The sequence below is a fragment of the Giraffa tippelskirchi genome, chromosome 2, assembly GCF_054371585.1.
Source record: "Giraffa tippelskirchi isolate mGirTip1 chromosome 2, T2T-mGirTip1v1.2.pri, whole genome shotgun sequence".
In the NCBI taxonomy this organism is placed as follows: domain Eukaryota; kingdom Metazoa; phylum Chordata; class Mammalia; order Artiodactyla; family Giraffidae; genus Giraffa; species Giraffa tippelskirchi.
In genome coordinates, this window is record NC_137276.1 from 67,657,355 (window position 1) to 67,678,890 (window position 21,536).

General features: G+C 38.2%; 1 protein-coding gene across 2 annotated transcripts in view; it reads right to left on the reverse strand.

Annotated features, from left to right (window-relative positions):
• Positions 1-21,536, reverse strand: part of TET1 (tet methylcytosine dioxygenase 1) — a 129,682-nt gene that overhangs the window by 51,981 nt on the left and 56,165 nt on the right. The window lies entirely within an intron of this gene.

Consider the following 21,536-nt stretch of genomic DNA (forward strand, 5'->3'; position numbering starts at 1 on the left):
AGAACCCCTGAGGAACTCTCCAAACGTACCTGCCCATGGCAGCCTGAGCCAGCCTGAGCCAGCCTGAGCCAGCCTGCCCGCCCACCCAGGGGGACAGTGTAGGACCAACGAGGTTGCTAAAGGCGGAGGCAAGTACTGCCAGGCCTGGAGGGACAAGGACGCCTCGGAAATGAAGCAAGCAGCCTGCTGAAGCAGCCCGTTCTTGCAGTTCAAATGTATAGCAGAAATTATGTAAATAGCCAAGATATAGACATAACCTGCATGTCCATCAACAGATAAATGGATAAAGATGTTGGTTTATTATATAAACTGAAAGGTACTCAGCCATAAAAAGGGATGAAATTTTGCCATTTACAAAAACATGGATGAACTTGGAGAATATTATGCTTAGTGAAATAAGTCAGACAGACAAATACTATATGATATCACTTATATCTGGAATCTAAAAGATAAAATGAATGAATTTAACAAAACAGAAACAGAATCATAGATATAGAGAACTAGTGGTTACTAGTGGGGAGAAGAATGGGGGGAAGGTCAAGTTGGGGTAGAGAATTAAGAAGTATCAATTACTATGTATAAAATAAATAAGTTAAAAGGACCTAGTATACAGCAGAGGGAATGTAACCAATATTTTTTGTATTTTTTTCTTCTTTTGTAACCAATATTTTATAGTAACTTTAAATGAAGTATATAATCTATACAAAAATTTTGAATCTTATGTCGTATACCTGAAACTATTATTTTAAATAAACTATTCCTCAATTTAAAAAATACATAAAATCAACTTATTTAAATAGATAAAATCTAAATAGAGTATATACAGGTTTGTTTTTAGAAAGAAGTGTTGAAAAGAAACCAACTTATTTGCCTTTACTATTTAATCTTGAATACTAACACGGGGAAGGAAAGAGAGCAATCCTTAGGAATTGTACAACCCAGGATATGCTACTTAACCTAAACTATAGTTTTCTTTTTTTAAGAGATCATATATGATTGTGATGGTAATTTAGTGAGATAACTATGTCAGATAATAACTGACTCAAGAGCAAAGTGACAATGAGCTATCACTAAGAGAGAGTACAATTTCATCACAACCATTATAATTCAAAAGCCATTAGCTGTATTCTAATATACTCATTACTTGCAATAACTCATTTAATCTTCATACAACCCTGACATAGGCACTGTGGAAAGATGCTCAACATTAAAAGAAATGCAAATTAAAATGACAGACAACATTTTTCATTTATTAGAATAGCAGTCAAAAAGTTTGACCACCTAGACCCTTGGGCAAGCTGTGGGGAAATAAACTCACATATTGCTGGTGAAAGTACAAAATGGTGCAATCCCTATGGAAGGCGATTTGGCAATAATTATCAAAATTGAGTGCAACTTTAATACAGCAGTTTGAAATTGATCCCAGTTATACTTGCATATAACTACATGTTTTGACAGCTTTGTGTATTTAAACAAACAGCTGAAAAGATTCTAATGTCCATCTGTAGCAGGCTAATTCAATTGTGATATAGCTATATAATGCTTTGCAACCATAAAAAAGGATTAAAAAATTCCATAGCTAACAGGAAAAGATTATATGTGAAATACATTTTGTATAAAAAGAAATAATATACACATTCATATTTGCATAAAGTTACTCTGGAAGAATACAAAAGAAACTAATGGTGAATAGAAAGAGTTTAGGAGCAATACTTTATAGTGAGGAAACAGTAAAGGTTTATTTAGGCCAGATATGATTAAAAGCTATTTTGACTTTTTAATATATTTCCCTTAAAAGTAAACCAAAATTGACAAAACACTCTATGCAAAGACTTCTAGGTATAGTAAGTGAAATAAATCTAAATGCAGAATAGTTTATGTAGTATCAAATTACAAACAAATTGGAGCATAAAGAAGAGTGCAGAGTACATATTTTTTGATAATACTTGTTTAAGATATTTTAGGAAGGCTACATACAACAGTCAACATTTGTCTTTTAGAAATTCTACTCAGTGGTATTTTGATAAACATTTAATAATCAGCTTGGGAAGTGGTGGGGAGGAAGCCCTATTTTGTAGGGTTGGCCAATTTTTGTGAGGCCAATTCACTATCAAAGTGACCAACTAAGCAAGAGTTGGGAAGAAATGCACACACCTAATAAGCTGGAAGGAGCTGTTTCCATGACATCACTGAGAGTGTGAATCCAACTACTTGAAATAGGCCCCAGTGGGTACAATTTTTTAATGATGATTTTATTGGCACTTAGTCTGCCTAAGTAGAGTGTGTTTCTTGAACATCCATCTTGAAGTGCAAATTATTGGGTTGGCAAAAAATTTCCTTTGGGTTTTTTGGAAGCTGTCTGTTACAGCAAAACCCAAATAACTACCTACCTGTGTTTGTATCTCTTCTCCTCCTACCCCAGCCCCTCACCCCCAGTTCCATTCTTGTCTTCTACTACTCCAAAAAGACCCAAGGGTACAGTTTAAAAGACAGTAAATGATTTCAAAGTCCCCTAGTTGTCTGTCTTCCATTCTATACACATCCCAAGATTACAGGTTGCAGACACTCTGAACTAACAGGAATGTTGAACTCCTTAGATGAGATCTGGATCCAATAGTTCCCAAGCTACTGTCATGTTCTCATTTTTCCACATTCCTATCCTCAGGACACTCTTGCTGGAGCTCAAATCGTACTGAGGAAAGAGGCCTTCTATTCTGAAAATTCTGACCCTGCCCTTTGAACAGGATCTGATTGTAGCCCCTCCCAACACACGCTCACATTCCATACGTGCTGCATCTCCTACATCCAGAACCAGGTACCCAGACTACATGAAAAAATAAAAACTTTCAAAGCATTTTCAGAGCTTTGGTCTAACAAGACTATGACTTTTACTATACAGGTAGACCAGTTTGTTTCTTAACCTACTTTTCATTTTTTTTTCCACCCCTTACTGCAGAAGTCTTTTAAAACATTTTTTCCCTAATATTCCTCCCTAGAAGATCTTAATACCTCCCCAGAAGATCTTAATACCTCCCCAGAAGATCGTAAATTCATAGATATAGTGTGTATCTGTTTACATATGGTGACCTCATTGTGATATCTTAAGTTTTTTCAACCCCTCCCTCACCAAGAACCAATTTTTTTCACCCCCTTGGAGGAAAAAGTAATTTTAAAAAGTAACAAGTGTAAAAAAAAAAAAAAAAGTAACAAGTGGAGCAGCAGGAGCAGCCACAGTGTATTTATCCCTAATCAGAAGTGATATCTTCCAAAGCTGCTTTCTCAACCTGAAAACTGAGCATGTGAAGAAAAATCTGAGGGAAAACTGCTGAGGCCTCCATTAATTTTGACTTTAAGAAGACACAATCATTCTTGATACTGTATTTTCCCCTCTCACATTCCCTTTAAAATACAGCATGAAAAAGACACACAGAGGTCAGCCCTGCTCTCCAACCTACCACCAAACAATGCTCACCACAGCGGCTTGCTAACAAAATCAGATTTAAGTCAAAAGTAAAGATGAACCAATGACTCACCAAAGATCCACCTAAGGAAATTCTAAAATAAGCATTTAACACACACACATACATCAAAAATATCCTCCTTCAAAGGGGATCTACTTTATTTTACTAGAGCAGTCAAATTATCTACCCTAGAATCCCAGCCATTAATTTCCCCTTTTCCTTTTTTAGGCATAAAAAAGGAATACCTGCCCTACCAAGATTTGCAACCCTAACATTCTTTTAGTTTTGCCTCTTACCTGTTTCTCCAATTTGCCTACAGCTACCCAGTGAGGGGTTTCAAAGGCCACAGATAGGCAGGGCTGGGTCAGCCAGAAGAGGGGGAGCATAGAGACTTGGAGAATATACACCCCAACCTGTCCTACCTTGGTGCCACAGGGCCTGATGGTTTTTCCAAGCTTGTGCCGAATAGGAGCCATGGAAGAAACTACAGATGTTTCTCAATTCTCTCCTTCAGATCCAGAAGCCAGATTCAAAAGCTTTCCTAAAGTTTTCATTCTTACCCCCCAAAACTCCACCCTCATTTGGCCACAGGGTTTTAGAATTCACAGTAAATCCTTTACTTGGGGGTGGGGCAAAGAAGGAGACTTAACTAAAGGGAGGGACAACTTCTATTCAGTCAAAAACCAAGTTAATTGCAAATGAGTTCCAAAAGTATAAAACTAACCTAAGAGCTAAACTTCTCTAGTCATAGATGACCTTGTCTTAGACCACCTCCTCAGAAGCTAAGAGCTAGTATAATTTATTCCTAGTCAAAAAGATAAAACCCCAGAACTTCCCTGGCAGTCCACAGGGCTCAAGTTCAACCCCTCGTCAGGAAACAAAGTTTCCACATGCCTGGAGGCATAGCAAAAAAAAAAAGTATGTAAGACAGAAAAAAAAAAAGAAAGATAAAACCCCCCTCTCTGGTGGCAGGGCTAAAAGCACCAAGGCCAGGACTGTCCGTCAATAAGAGCCCATTATGGTACCTCCCTCAGGAAAATAATGAAGAAAATTGAAATCAGCCAGCCCACCAAGTACACTTGCTTTTCTGGTGGCAAAAACAAAATGAAGAGACAAGCTTTGGGGATCTGGTTCTGTGGTTCCTGAAAATGTGGCAGGTAATTGCCGAACCTACAGCACCACTTCCATCATGCTATAGTTTGATTGAAGTAACGGAAGGTCCACCATTTGTAACATTGCAAGCATATAATAAATATGTTAATTCATGTGAAAACAACAAAAGACAAAAAAAAAAAACAAAAACCCAGACTCCAAATCTGCCTCAAGCTATCAACCCACTAAATTGCCTCCTCATTCAAGTATCTTCAGCGGTTACCCCTCAAGGTTATAAATGACTTCTGAACTGCCAAATCCAAACATTCCTTAACTATTACACACCTACTCTACTGTTTTGTAGATCCCCAAGGGGATTCTCCAATGAAACTAAAATCTAGGTCTCCCCTGGAGCCTGACTCTCAAATATCTGTCCTCTGGCTGTAGGTGTGCCCCTCTAAGCCTGTTCCTTAGAAGATTCTAAATCCACTGCCTTTTTGTTCTTCACACTTTTCGTGAGCAACCCTATCCAAGCTTAAAATTAAAAACCAACTCTGATGTTCAGTGCATTATTCTGTACACTTTTTTACATACCTTAACTGTTTCATATATTTTTAATAATGTGAGCTTTCCCAGAATGAAACTGTTAACTCCCCTTTCTATTGCTTACCAACCACATGGCATAAAGCTCTATAGATCCCCTTTGCACCTCAATTTGCTTACAATAACTCAACTTATACACACTACTATATATAAAATAGATAACCAACAAGGACCTATTGTATAGCACAGGGAACTATACTCAATAATTTATAACAACCTATAAGGGAAAAGAATCTAAAAAAGAATTGCATCTAAAACTAACATGATATTGTAAATCAACTATTGTTGTTGTTGTCCAGCTCTTTGCGACCCCATGGACTGCAGCACACCAGGCTTCCCTGTCCTTCATCATATTCAGGAGCTTGCTCAAACTCATGTTTGTTGAGTCAGTAATGCCATCCAACCATCTCATCCTCTGTCGTCCCCTTCTCCTCCTGCCTTCACTCTTTCCCAGAATCAGGGTCTTTTCTAATGAGTCAGCTCTTCGCATCAGGTGGCCAAAGTATTGAAGCTTCAGTTTCAGCATCAGTTCTTCCAATGAATATTCACTATTGATTTCCTTTTGGATTGACTGGTTTGATCTCCTTGCAGTCCAAAGGGCTCTCAAGAGTATTCTCAAACTTCACAGTTCAAAACAACTATACTTAAATTAAAAAACAATAATTTCTCAGGATTTAAAAAATAATTTAAAAAAGATAAATAACTACTGTATAGCACAGTACATACTACATCTATTCGTCTGTCTGTGAGTTGTAGCAGAACAGCATTGCTCTTTATATAAACTATCATAACTTAATCTCCAAATTCAGTATATGCACATAGGTTTCACACAGGGCTTCCCTGGTGTCTCAGATAGTCAAGAATCTGCCTGCTTTGCAGGAAACCAGGGTTCAGTGCCTGGGCCAGGAAGATCCATCCCCTGGAGAAGGGAATAGCAATCCACTCCAGTATTCTTGCCTGGAGAATTCCATGGACAGAGGAGCCTGGAAGGCTACAGTCCATGGAGTCAAAGAGTCAAACAGTTAGTTAAACTGAGAGACTAACACTTTCACTTTTCACACAGGGTTCTCACAAATTATTAAGGAAAGGAGTGAAACTGGGACCCAATTTAGAGGCTAGTTCTTAAGGAAGCAGTTGGAGGTCACCGTCTATTTCTCCCACAAATACTCCTTGGCCTATAAATCCTCTTCAGAATAACCCTCGTATGTTTTACTTTCTAGTATAACTTTTTCTTCAAATTTATTAGTTTCATATAATTAGGAGAAAAAGATACAGTGAAAACTTCTTGGTATTAAGTAATACCATAATATGAATTGCCATATTAATTTTAAAAACAAAAGAAGAACAAGCAAGTTGCAGATTATTTAATCCAACCACACGAGTTTTTCCAAATGCAGTTTACATGCACTTTTTTGGGTTTGTTTGTTAATGGCACTTAAATTGTCCTCAAGATTTCAGGAGATTAGTAACCCTGTTTTCCACTAGGGTTTAACCCCTGTCAAGTCACTCCACCTAGAATGTTCCCTCATGATCAAAGATAATATTCAAAGACCTTGCCTCACCTAACTCCCTCCAGAAGGCCATCAGATAACTAGCTAATTCATGATCCTATGAGGAAGCAAGAAAGGTTTTAGTTTTTGCTGCTTTCCACATCACCCATGTGCATGCGTGCACAGTGGTGGCACAGTGGTAAAGAACCCTGCTGCCAATGCAGGAGACACGGGTTCAATCCCTGGGTCAGGAAGATCCCCTGAAGAAGGAAATGGCAATCCACTCCAGTATTCTTGCCTGGAAAATGCCATGGACAGAGGAGCCTGGCGGGCTACTCTTTGGGGTCCCAGAGTCAGATACAACTAGCCATGCACACACATTCACACTCATGGCCTAAATGCCTTGGGTCTCTGCTTCCTTCCTCCAACATTTTCCTTTGAAGAAAATATGTCTATTTCAGTCTAGACTTTGTAAGAATAATCCCATAATCTCCAAGAATACTCACTATTTATTCAGCACTTAGCTGGTGATGGTATGCACAGAGGTATTTATACATTCCTAACAGAAAAATCAGAGAGCATTCTGGAATTAAAGATCTGTAAATCTTTCCCAGCTACCTTCTTCCCCACAGCCTATGACAAACTGAAATCTTTTGTCTTGAGAAAACAAAAGCCTCCAGAAATGTTTAGCTCCCACCCTACCTCACTGCCCTGTTCACAAAGAATGTCATCCAAACTGCAATCACCCTATCATGTACCTTCAACCCATTATAATAAGGCTTCTGCTCCCACTACCCCATTGAAACTATCTAAGATTCACCACTGTAGTCCAATTGCTCACTTAAGATCTTCCTTTCAGTTCTGAGTCCATCATTTCAGTCTCCCTGATTGGCTTCTTTGCCCACATATTAAGGATAGTGTTTCCCTTTGTCTCCTCTCCATTCGCCCCATTTATTGGCACACTTGCCCTTCAGTCTATGATTGCCTGCTGTTGATTCTCACATCAAGAAAAGATATTTCTCCTGAATGTGAAATTCATTTATCCACTAACTGGACATCTTCACCTGGCAATTACAACTGAACCATGTCTAAAAGGGTTTCCCTGATGGCTCAGATGGTAAGGAATTTGCCTGCAATATAGGAGACACAAATTCTAACCCTTGGTCAGGAAGATGCCCTGGAGAATGGTATGGCTGGCAACTCCAGTGTTATTGCCTGGAGAATTCCATGGACATAGGAGTTTGGTGGGCTACAGTCAATGGGGTCGCAGAGTGTCGGACAGGACTGAGTGATTAAAACTTTCATGTCTAAAATTTAAGGAATTACCTCATTCTTTGGGCCTGCTTTAACCCCCAAATCCATCTAATGACCCATGAGTCTTCTGAGAAGCCATTAAGTTGAGTAGACCTTTCCATTTATCCCTGTGTTCCCCATTCCTACTTCTCTGCCTCAGTACATGCATTCAAAATGCTTATAAAGATTAATAACAAGACATGTATCCATCAAAAGTAGAGAAAAGGGACCAGTTCCTATGGAGCTCACATTTTAATGAGTGTTAGATAGCAAACATTGTCAGAACCTAAACTACCCTGAGTGGATTAATCTCAGAATTTGAATTGGCTTGCAGAATATAACACTGCCAAACCTTCATGCTGTTCTAAGGAAGCACTGTCCAATGTAAATGCAATGTGAACTACAGAAATCACTTCAAAGCTTTTAGGAGGTATTTTCTTTAGGTAAAAAGAAGCAGGTAAAATAAAATTTAATATATTTCTACTTAAGTCACCATAGCAAGCATATTATTTCAGCATGGAATTAATATGAAAATTGTCAGATAGTTTACCTTTCTACATAAAACCTATGAAATTTAGTGTATATTTTATACTTAATGAATCGCAATTCAATGCTAAATATTCAATGACTGAAGGAAAATGTAGTGGTACCAAGATAAAGTTGTATTTTAAATTTTAAAATTAAAATAAAATAAAAATTGGTTTCTCAGTTGTCCTACCCAAATTTCAAATCATTAGACAATGCAGTTATTTATGGAATTCATTTGAAATGCAAATCTCATTGCTTTAGGCTGTATTCCACACTGCACCCGGGCTAAACAACAACATCACCCAAGGGGGTTCTAGAAACCACCTATTCTAAACTAACCCCTGCCTGGTTCCCTTAGATCTGAAGCTAAAAAGCCCATAAAGACTCAAAGAACAGGTTGGTAAAGGAAAGAAGGAACCAAGATTCCCCAGAGCAAAATTCACGTTTTTCAGTCCAGCAAACAAGGCCTCCAAGTTCCTAGCTTTGGGCCGTATTTTACAGAATGTCTCTTAAACCAACAATACATCCCAACCCAGCCCAACCCCCAGCCTTGCTTCCTCTAGGCTATTTTAAGCAGCCCTGTCTATCTTCAAGTAGCAACTTAACATAGAAAGCTCTTTGGTCTTCCAATTTGCCTCTAATAAAGAACTAGAGGAAATGTGACACTATGGAATCAAGTCTTTCTTAATTCCCCAGCTTTTTATATGTTTTCTTGTTGCTGTTGATGGTGGTGTTTTTATTTTTTATTTTGGCCACATCAGAAGTCACGAGGGATCTGATCTCTCAGACAGGGATGAAACACTTTCCCCCTGCAGTGGAAGCCCAGATTAACCACTGGACTGCCAAGGAAATCCCGGATCAAATATTTCTTTTTTTTTCTGAATCAATCACTTCTTATCCTCCTGCCTCACTCAGATAAAAGGGGCTTCCCTGGTGGCTCAGATGGTAAAGAATTTGTGTACAATGCAGGAGACCCAGGTTCAACCCCTAGTTGGGAAGATCCCCTGGAGAAGGAAACGGCAACCCATGCCAGTATTCTTGCCTGGAGAATCCCATGGACAGAGGAGCCTGGCAGGGTACAGTCCATGGGGTTGCAAAGAGTTGGACATGACTGAGGGACTAATGCACTCAGATAAAACTGAACACTCCGTTCTTTACTATCTCTGCACACATGTTTAACACATCAATTGATTGCACTTATTTGTTTTGTTGCTGTTCAGTCACTCCATCGTGTCTGACTCTTTGAGACCCCATGGACTGTAGCAAGACAGGCTTCCCTCTCCTTCATTATCTCCTGGAGTTTCCTCAACCATGTCCACTGAGTCGGTGATCCCATCCAACCATCTCATCCTCTGTTGTCCCCTTCTCCTCCTGCCTGCAACCTTTCCCAGCATCAGGGTCTTTTTCCAATGACTGCTCTTCAAATCAGGTGGCCAAAGTATTGGAGCTTCAGCTTCAGCAACAGTCCTTCTAGTGAATATTCAGGGTTGATTTCCTTTAGCATTGGCTCCTTTGATCTCCTTGCAATCCAAGGGACTCTCAAGAGTCTTCTCCAACACCACAGTTTAAAAGCATCAATTTGTTGGTGCTCAGCCTTCTTTATGGTCCAACTCTCACATCCATACATGACTACTGGAAAAACCATAACTTTGACCATACAGAACTTTGTCAGCAAAATAATGTCTGTGCTTTTTAATATGCCGTCTAGGTTGGTCATAGCTTTTCTTCCAAGTAGCAACCATCTTTTAATTTCATGGGTGCAGTCACCATCTGCAGTGATTTTGAAGCTCCAAAAAATAAAGTCTGCCACTGTTTCCATTATTTCCCCTTCTATTTGCCATGAAGTGATGGGATCGTATGCCATGATCTTAGTTTTTTGAATGTTGAATTTAAAGCCAGCTTTTTCACTCCTCTTTCACTTTCATCAAGAGGCTCTTTACTTCTTTGCTTTCTGCCATAAGAGTGGTGTCATCAGTATATCTGAGGTTATTGATATTTCTCCCGGCAATCTTGATTCCAGTTTTTGCTTCATCCAGCCCAGCATTTCACATGATGTACTCTGCATATAAGTTAAATAAGCAGAGTGACAATATACAGCCCTGATGTACTCCTTTCCCGATTTGGACCATTGTTCCAGATCTGGTTCTAAGTGTTGCTTCTTGACCTGCATACAAGTTTCTCAGGAGGCAGGTAAGGTGGTCTGGTACTCCCACCTCTTTAAGAATTTTCCAGTTAGTTGTGATCCACAGTCAGAGGCTTTAGCATAGTCAAGGAAGCAAAAGTAGATGTTTTTCTGGAATTCTCTTGCTTTTACTATGATCCAACAGATGTTGGCAATTTGATCTCTGGTTCCTCTGCCTTTTCTAAATCAAGCTTGTACATCTGGGATTTCTTGGTTCACATACTGTTGAAGCCTAGCTTGGAGGATTTTGAGCCTTACCTTGCTAGCAGTGAAATGAGCACAATTGTGCAGCAGTTTGAATAGTAGTTCTTTACTAATATGAGAATATTTATGTGAGACTTTCCTAGTGGTCCAATAGTTAAGACCCTGCACTTCTGCTGCTTGGTGCATGGGCTCGAATAGAGGTGGGGAATTAAGATCCCACTGTGGTGTGGCCGAAAAAAGATTGAAAAAAAAAAGTTTGGAGAATATTTATGTAAAGCTTGTTTGAGTCGCATCATAACAACAAATGTTTCAGAAGGATACAGGACTGGGTGAATAAAGTACGGTATGATATGTCTGTGCAATGGAATTCTAGGTATTCACTAAAATAGTCTGTATTGCAATGACAAAATTTCAAAACCTAGCATTAAAAAGGGCAGCTGAAAAATTACATATGATATAGTCCTCTGTGTGTGTACGTGGAAAGGGTTAGGGAGAAGTATCTATGTAAGTGTAGATTCCAACCATCTGCTACCTTTATAATAAAGGTTGTAAAAATTCTAATTACATAAAAAATAGAAATAAAAATTCAGAAAACCACATCCAGGAAATTTCAGTATCAATAAACTTTCTATGAAAAACTGTTTCATCCTAATAATAAATAAATAAAAATTAAGGACTTAAATGGATATTTTCCGCAAGAAGACAAACAGGTGGCCAGTAGGTACATGAAAAGAAGCTAATCATTATTCATCAGTTAAAAAAATACAAATCAAAACCACAGTGAGATAGTACCTCAAATGAAGTAGTAGCACTATTCAAAATAGTCAAGGTAAGGAAACAACCTAACTGTCTGTCCACTGATTAATGAGTAATACATGCAAAAAATATGGTATATATACACAATGGGATTTTATTGCCTTTAAAAGGAAGGAAATCCTATCATTTGCAACAACATGGATGAACCTAATGGGCATTATGCTAAGAGAAATATGTTACACAGAGAAAGATAAATATTGCATGGTATCACTTATATATATATATATATATATATATATATATATATATGAAATCTAAAAATAAAAGATCAAACTCACAGAAACAGAGTAAAAATTGATTGCCAGGAGCTGGGGCATGAGAGAAACAGAGAGAGGTTGGTAAAAGGGTATAAGTTTTCAGTTATACAATGAATAAGGTCTGAGGTCCTAATGTATAATTTAGTAACTAGAGTTGATAACATTGTATTATATAACTGAAATTTGCTAAGAGAATAGAAGGCTTTCCAGGTGGCTCAGTGGTAAAGAATCTGCCTGCCAATGCAGGAGACTTGGGTTCAATCCCTGGGTTGGGAAGATCCCCTGGAGAAGGAAATGGCAACCCACTCCAGTATTCTTGCCTAGGAAATCCCATGGACAGATGAGCCTGGTGGGCTACGGTCCATGGAGTCTTAAAAGAAACAGAACGACTTAGTAATTAAAAGAACAACAACAAGAGAGTAGGATTTACATGTTTTCAGTAAGAAAAATGAAAAGGAAAGGTAAATCTATGAGAAAGGGAAAGATAACTCCATGCTAATTAACTCAATGGAGGGAATTCTCTTCACATTGTACACTTTAAATAGCTTGCAAATCTATTTGTCAAATTTTTTGTAGTGGTGGAGGGGGAGAAGCTACACTAGGTAATCTGTGGGATCTTACTAGTTTCCTGACCAGGGACTCAATCTACGCCCTCAGCAGTGAAAGCTCAGAGTCCTAACCACTGGACTGCCAGGAAATTCCTTTTATTTGTCAATTATACCTCATTAAGGATGAAAAAAAACTCAGTAATAATTTAAAAAATGAAAACAATGTAATCACTAAAAATGTCAGACTATAAAGAATAAGGACTGATAATATCTAGAGGTAATAAACTTGTTGCTCTTGGTTCAAGTTTAAATTTAGAGGAAAATAACTATCAAAAAATTTCAATTTACACCTGAAGTACATTATTTTTGTTTACACTTTTCTGGAAAATCTTTTGCCCGTCCTTTGCATTTCCACTGACATTGCTTTTAGGATTGTGTCTTGTCAACAATAGATCATTTAGATTTTGTTTTATTTATTCAGTCTGTGGCATTTCTTTTAGGTTGGGTCTATATTTGTTAAATGGGTTATTTTTCTTTTCTTTTACTCTATTAATTTAAAGACACACTATTTTGATTTTATGACTGATTCCCCTTATGTCTTTAAATAGTACTCTTAATCCATATTTCTCATTTTATTAAAATCATGATAGAAATCTACTTACTCTGATCCAACAAGAAGTACATAAATTTAATCTTACAAGAATGAAGCCTCAAAGAAGTAATATAATACAACCTAATTTTTATAAAATCATAATTAATGCTAGTGTAGTTATAGGAACAGAAACTAAATGTTTATTATTTGCTATGGAATTAGTGACTGGGGAAACATTCTTGTAGTGAGAAAAAAATAATTTTATTCAAGAGAAAAAATTTTCTTTTAACTACATGCTCATCTCCCTCCTAGGTATTTATCCTGTAGAAATTTACCCTTAAGAACTATAGTATTGAAGATGCATACAGGAATGACAAAACTTTATATAGACGAGTAAAGAAATGATTATCCTAAGGGCAGGAAAGAAATTTCCTCTTGGGGGTTGGGAAGATAATGAGATGGTAGAAGGATATGCACAGATGGTTGCAGTATTGGCAATATTCTATTTCTTAACCACTTGCCTGGTGATTGACTGTTCTTGTAATAATTCTGAACTAAACAAATGTCTTACATGAGCTCTGCATGTATTATTTCAGAACTGAAATTTAAAAAGCATATGGCAAAATGTTAGAGTATGATACCACTCTCTGTATGTATGCTTTTATATGTAACAAAAGTGACTTGAAAGAGTATGAGAGAAATGTTAATACTGTCCATCTGGGTAAGTTGTAGGAGGCTCTTAGTCCATACATACTCTATGTATCCATACATATGGACATACTCTATGTATACATACTCTATGCATACATACATATACATGCTTTTATATGTAACAAAAGTGATTTGAAAGAATATGAGACAAATGTTAATGCTGTACATCTGGGTAAGTTGAAGGAGGCTCTTAGTCCATACATACTCTATGTATCCATACATATGGACATACTCTATGTATACATACTCTATGCATACATACATATGTATGCTTTTATATGTAACAAAAGTGATTTGAAAGAATATGAGACAAATGTTAAAACTGTCCATCTGGGTAAGTTGGAGGAAGCTCATAGTCCACAACAAATAAATTTACAATTAAAGGACAAGATACTTAAGGGTCTGCTTGGACATATATTATTTGAAATAAAACATCAGCACTGGCACTGCCAGCATTGTTTCAAGTACTTCATAGGGCAAACAAAAATGAAAATGAAGATGAAAATGAAGGCATTACAAGGAAATGTAGACATTACAAAACATAATAATAATAATTTAGAAGTCATTTAATCATATAGAGGAAGGCACTGCATTTTCCCCTTTCCTTTTAAGTATTTCTTTAACAATTATAAACAGGCAAATTGAAATCTACAACTCCATTACTTTTTAAATCCCCATAAACATCTTAAACATAGAATATAAATCAATTAAAGGAAAAGGAACACAGGAATAAAATCATAAATCAGAAAAAAGATTCTGAATTTTACAGTTTCCAAAAGACTGGTGTTACACAATGAAATGGGAAATTCTTAAGTTTTAATATCATCCACTAAGTATGGTTGTAAAGAGTGACAACCAAATATAAGGCTTTTAATAAAAGTAAACAAAAAGGGCACCAGAAAATGATTTCCTAGTCTGTGAACAATGATGGTTTTTTGTTACTGCTGAATTTTTCTCACCTCTCTTTTAAGGATTACAAAGTCACAGCCTGACCCTAAATTTACCTCTCTGGAAAGCTGCCCACTAGCCTTTAGTGGTCTGTTCTTAAACCAATTTGATGCTTGCTAACAAATGAGATGACATCCATGGAAACTAATGGGAGTTTTGAGAACACAAGGCTCCAGGCAGGAAGAAACCTCAGCAGATGTTATACATTTGGACATTGATAATGAAGCAATTCCAACAAGGTCTCTTGGTGTTCTACTTGCAAAAGTGATTCAGACAAATCAGCTTGGGGATGAGCAATCAGAAGGACTAAAGACTGGATTAAATATGGTAAACAAAGGACTTTTGCCAGGGACAAGCAATACTTGTCTAGTAGAGATTCAAATGATATTTAAGACCTTTTAACTAACAATTAATTTAAAAACACAGCAAAGAGCAAAATTTTAGCCAGTAATAAATGAGACTAATGCTACAAACTACTAAAAGGGAAGAAAATTTCACTGATTCCAAAAGAACATAAAAGTGTGATAATTGTTTCACAACACACACATATATCAAATTATCACATTACACACCTTAACCTTACATAGTGTTATATGTCAATTATATCTCAATGCAGGGTGGAAAAAATCAATTTTTAAAAAAAATAAAGTTTGATGTTTTTGTATAGTAAAATAAATAAACAGAAAACAAGAAAAATAAGTTTGTTAAAACCATTATATTGCTTCATGGAATTATCATGGAAATAAAGACAAGTGTAGAATTAATCTGAAAAATATGGAAATGTCTGGCAGGAATAAATCCAAAGCTGAAATTCTGAAGAAGTGATAAAAAAGGATTTGCAGTGGCAGTAGGCAACATATCATAAAACAATATACTTGGTACTAGGAAACACAAGGATACCAGCAAATGCAATAATCTCCTTTACACATTCCAAGAAAAATTCACCTTGAACTAAACTTACACATCATTATATTTAGATCTAAGAAGTGAGAACCCAGCAACATAAAAATAGTGGAATCTTTCACGTCTGGCATTTTTAGATTATTTACATTGAAGTTCTATACATCTTACCCTTTGCCTGCGGTGCCGGCTGGGTTTTACTAATTATGGGACAGATACACTAGAGGCTAACCATGCTCTGATATAAAACCCTTACTACACAAGCTTAGTGGCTAAGTAAGTTATGAAGTGGCCATCTGTGTTTTCTGCTTAAGCTGCTGAGAGGATCTCAAGGTTAGAAGAGACTTTCAAGGGCACGGAGTCCAACTAGTGAGGCCAAGCACGAACTGTCTGCAATACCTCTATCAAGCAATCCACCAACCTCTGCTTAAGTGCTCACAGTAACAAGAAACTGTCCAGTATGCTGTTTCATCCCACCCTTCATCCATCAGTCCTACTTTATCCTGGGAACCTGATATGGCAAGTCTCCCTTAACCCTTCAGTTATATATCAGTGTTGGATTATACTCCATAGAATAAAACAAAGGGCTATCAGCCCTTTCTTTAGACTGAAGTAGCCATACACTATCAGTTCAGTTCAGTCGCTCAGTCGTGTCCGACTCTCTGCGACCCCATGAATTGCAGCACGCCAGGCCTCTCTGTCCATCACCAACTCCCGGAGTCTACCCAAACCCATGTTCATCGAGTTGGTGATGCCATCCAACCATCTCATCCTTTGTCGTCCCCTTCTCCTCCCGCCCCCAATCCTACCCAGCATTAGGGTCTTTTCCAATGAGTCAACCCTTCGCATGAGGTGGCCAAAGTATTGGAGCTTCAGCTTCAACATCAGACCTTCCAATGAACACCCAGGATTGATCTCTTTTAGGATGGATTGATTGGATCTCCTTGCAGTCCAAGGGACTCTCAAGAGTCTTCTCCAACACCACAGTTCAAAAGCATCAATTCTGCAGCGCTCAGCTTTCTTCACCGTCCAACTCTCACATCCATACATGACCACTGGAAAAACCATAGTCTTGACTAGACGGACTTTTGTTGGCAAAGTAATGTCTCTGCTTTTAAACATGCTATCTAGGTTGGCCATAACCTTCCTTCCAAGTAGTAAGCGTCTTTTAATTTCATGGCTGCAGTCACCATCAGCAGTGATTCTGGAGCCCAAAAAAGTAAAGTCTGACACTGTTTCCACTGTTTCCCCATCTATTTCCCATGGAGTGATGGGACCAGATGCCATGATGTTAGTTTTCTGAACGTTGAGCTTTAAGCCAACTTTTTCACTCTCCTCCTTCACCTTCATCAAGAGGCTCTATCATACACTATCAAGACTATCCAAATTGCTCTCCAGAAAGATAGTGGTAGTGCTCAGTGGTTCAGTGTCTGACTCTTTGAGAACCCATGACTGTAGCCTGCCAGGCTTCTCTATCCATGGAATTTTCCAAGCAAGGAGACTGAAGTGGCTTGCCATTTCCTACTCTAGGGGATCTTGCCAACTGAAGGATCAAACCCACGTCTCCTGCATTGGCCGGCGGATTCTTTACCATTTCAGCACCTGGGAAGAAGGAAGATAGTACCAATGTATTTTCTCACAGAGTGCCTAGATTGTCCCATTTTAAGTCAAATTTTCCATATTTTCTAGTCATGTGCTTTTAGCTTTCCAAATTCATATGGAAAGAAAAAAAGATAGAATAATGTATGCTTTTCAACTTACTATGGAAGCTGACCATTTAAAAATTATTTCTTGAACATTTATATTTCTTCCTTTGTGAAGCTGACAACTTACTAAATTTTTTTCTCCTTTATTTTAAACTTCCAGGAACCTCTTTTGTTCCCCATAACATCATTAATCTTACTGATGTTATTTGTAAGTGCTCTTATTTACAACTAATGTCAGTATTATCTGATGTAATCTACTTTAATTAGAAATTTGAACTCTTTTTAGACCAAGCATGAGGTTTTTATGCTCTCAGGAAACATCCTGAACTTCAATTCCTCTTTTCTATGTTCTATCTGTGTTTTAATCTAAAGATTAAAGGCCAATAAATAGCAAAGCTACAGGATAAATTGTCTCCTCTCTACAGTTAACAAAACTAAACACAAACTCTTACAAAAAAAACTTACGTCACCTTTAACTTTATTTTTTTCATATTGCTATTATAGGCTTAATGTTATATGAACTGTTCATACATTATATAACATCTTAAAAAATCTGTGTTCAATCAAATATGTTTACTTTAGCAATAATTATAATGATGAAAAAGCAGAAGCCAATTATTTCTCCTGAACAATAATATTTTCCTGAAAATGCTATTGTAATTTGATAATGCTACTGTTTTAGGTAATATATAGACTATTATTCAAAAATAAATTACAGCAAGACTTTCCTGGTGGTCCAGAGGCTAGGAATCTGCCTCCCAATGCAGGGGACATAGGCTCAATCCCTGATCCAGGAAGATTCCACATGCCTCGGGGGGCAACTAAGCCTGCACACTGCAACTACTGAACTCGTGCACCTAGAGCCCATTCTCCCCAACAAAAGAAGCCACAAAGGAGAAGCCCTTGAACCACAACTAGAAAATAGCCCAAATGCAGCAACAAAGACCCAGTGCACCAAAAATAAATAAATAATAAAATGTTTAAAATGAATACATTGCTATAATTAAAGCAGTTATTATAGAGCCATTTAATGGGTAACAACTGACAAGAACATAGCTATAACTAGAATGACTAAATAAAACAACTGACACACCAAATGTTGGAGAAAATGCAGACAAATTAATCTTCTCATAATTTCAGTGGAAGAGTCTTAAAATATTAAACATACACCTACCCTACAATCAATTCAAATTCTACTTATGCAATATAAATGAAAATATATGTTCACACCTAAAAAAAAGTCCTTGCATAAGAATGCATCGGCCTAAGTGTAGAGAAATTGGATCTCTCATACACTGGCAGTTCCTCTAAGAGTTAAACATGGAATTAACATGACTGAGCAATTCAATTCCTAGGTATGTATCCATGAGAAATGAGAACATGTCTACACACAAACTTGTAGTGAATGCACATATCAGCATTGTTCAGAAGAGCCAAAAACTGTAAATAACTCAAATGGACCTCAGCTGGTGACTGGCTAAGTAAAATGTGCTGCATACATACCATGGAATATTATGCAGGAAAGGAGGAAGGGTACATGCTACAACATGGATGAATCTTGAAAGCATTATGTTAAATGAAAGAAACCACTTATAAAGTTAAAATTCCATATGTGAAAAAATTACAGAAGAGGCAAAATCAACCTACGGTGATAGAAATAAACCCAGTAGTTGCTTGGAGGGGGAGCAGATTGACTAGGAAGAGGTGCTAGGATGATAGAAAAGATGGATGTCTTACTGTGCATTCATCAAAACAGGTTGAGTAATATTTTTAAGACCCAGTTATTCTACTGTATATAAAATACATTTCAAAAAATAAGGCTAGGGACTTTCCCACTGAAAGTCAAAGTTTTATTCCCTCACTCATGCAATCCCATGAACTGTAGCCTGCCAGGCTTCTCAGTCCATGGAATTCTCCAGGGAAGAATACTGAAGTGGGTCGCCATTCCATTCCTCAGGGGATCTTCCCAATGCAGGTATCGAACCTGGGTCTCCTGAACTACAGGCAGATTCTCTACCACCTGAGCTACCAGGGAAGCTAGAGGTCCAGTGATTAAAACCTCATGATCCCAATGCAGGAGGCCTGGGTTTGATCCCTGGTCAGGGAACTAGATCCCGCATGCCACAACTAGAGTCTACATGCTGCAGCTAAGATCTGGCACAGCCAAATAAATAAATAAGGCTGTTATTTAATACCCACAAAACTGCTAAGAGGATCTACCCTTCAGATGTGAGAGTAAGGAGAATTAGAGAAGGGAGGGACCATGAATGTAAAGAACATTTTTCATTGTCTTCATACATTTCTTTTTTTTTTTTTTTCTGTTCCTCCAAATTTATTCCAGTGCGAAGACATGCTGGGGCTTTTTTTAAGAGCTTGTGTTGTATGTTCTCTTCCCCAGGTCACCCCTCTAGTGGCTGCAGCCTCTCTCTTCCAGTCACCTGACTCAGAACCGGCAGGATGTTTCACGAGATCCCAGCCACTCCCGGCATGGGAGGTGAGTATGGCCCATGCTGGGCCTAGGGACCCAGAGGGCTGAGGCTTTGAACCTGCAGAGGCTGGAGATTGCTGGCAGGCTATAAAGTCCCAGGGGGTGGCCAGGGGCCCAGAGACCTCATCCAAGTGGGGTCAGCTGGACGCAGAGATGACAGCTGTAGTGTGGCTGGACTTCAGGGCGTCTCTAGTATCTCGGAGTCCTGAAACCAGGGAGATGGTTGAAAAGCATGTGACAGACCTTGTATGCCCACAACCACGTCATAAGCAAGGTGTGGTCTCTCAGCTGTAGGGGCAGTAGCTGAGAAACAGGGGTAGAATGGAGCACCAGACCTGGCATGCAGCCCCAGGACCCAGAGGCCTGTGCTCTGCTTAGGTCCCCTGCAGATTGAGGGGGCCCTGTCCTCTGATAAGAGTTCCCTGTAGACTGTTGGGGGGCCTGTCCTCTGCTCATGTTCCCCACAGGTTGAGGGGGGCCTGTCCCCTGCTCGAGTCCCCTGCAGACTGAGGGGTTCCTGTCCTCTGCTAGAGTCCCTCGCAGATTGAGGGGGGCCTGTCCTCTGTTGGTGTCTGCGGGGGGCCTGCCCTCTGCTTGCGTTCCCGGCAGGTTGAGGGGGGCCTGTCCCCTGCTCGAGTCCCCCACAGACTGAAGGGGCCTATCCTTTGCTCGTGTCTGTGGGGGGCCTGTTCTCTGCTCACATCCCCCGCAGACTGAGGAGACCTTGTCCTCTGCTTGGGTCCCCCACAGATTGAGGGGAGCCTGTCCTCTGCTTCTTCATACATTTGTTTGAATTTCCTTCAAGATTATTCTTTTTTTTTGTAATCTAAAACTAGTTTAAATGAGTTCATTGGATTTCCTTTTAAATCATACTGATGTTTGTATTTTCTTCCTCAACAAAATTTTGACTACACTTTAATATTTGTCTCAGATCATTAATTGTACCTAGGGTGCTAGAATACTTTTGCTGCTATTCTGATAATATATAAATGTCACCTGGAGTTAATTTTGTAAGTTTTGTAATTTATACACACCCTGAAAGATGATTAATGTAATTTATTTCCTATCTAGCTCATAAACAAATCTTTTTTTTTTTTTTTTGGTCTTTAATGCTACTTTGTCCTAGATTGAGGGAGTAAGCTGTTACTGATTGACCGGTTATCTTCTATTTTACTTTGTCTCCACTGAGTTCCTCTGAGTTCTTTCTTTTGTATTGAGTTTTTTGTAAGATAGGGTTATGTGGAAGATTAGAGTGGAAAGGGCAAGATAAAGAAGGAATGAAGTCTGAGTCACATTCTCTTCCAACCCTAAGCATAGTTAGCCTCATCATCTTCTCACTTGCATTTTTCAACATCCCAGATACTTACTATACCCACATTTGATCATATAGTGACCTGAATCCAACTTTCTCAACCAAAATGAAACATTTGGTTACACTGTGCAACAGGACATTAAATAGTCACAGGCATTTTTCATTATTATTGAAAAGCTACCTTCATGTAACCTCCAAAACTTAAAATATGTTCCATTTCTATGTCCAAAGAAAAGTTAAGACGACTTAAAGATAACAAAATACAAAATAAAATGTTCAGCTTAAAATGAAGTCCATCATAATTATATCAGACAAGAAACATGAAAGGATGCTAAAAACCAAGAAGTAAGAGAATGCTTACACAGTCTTAAAGCATCTCTACAGGAGAAATTTATTACAAAAGGA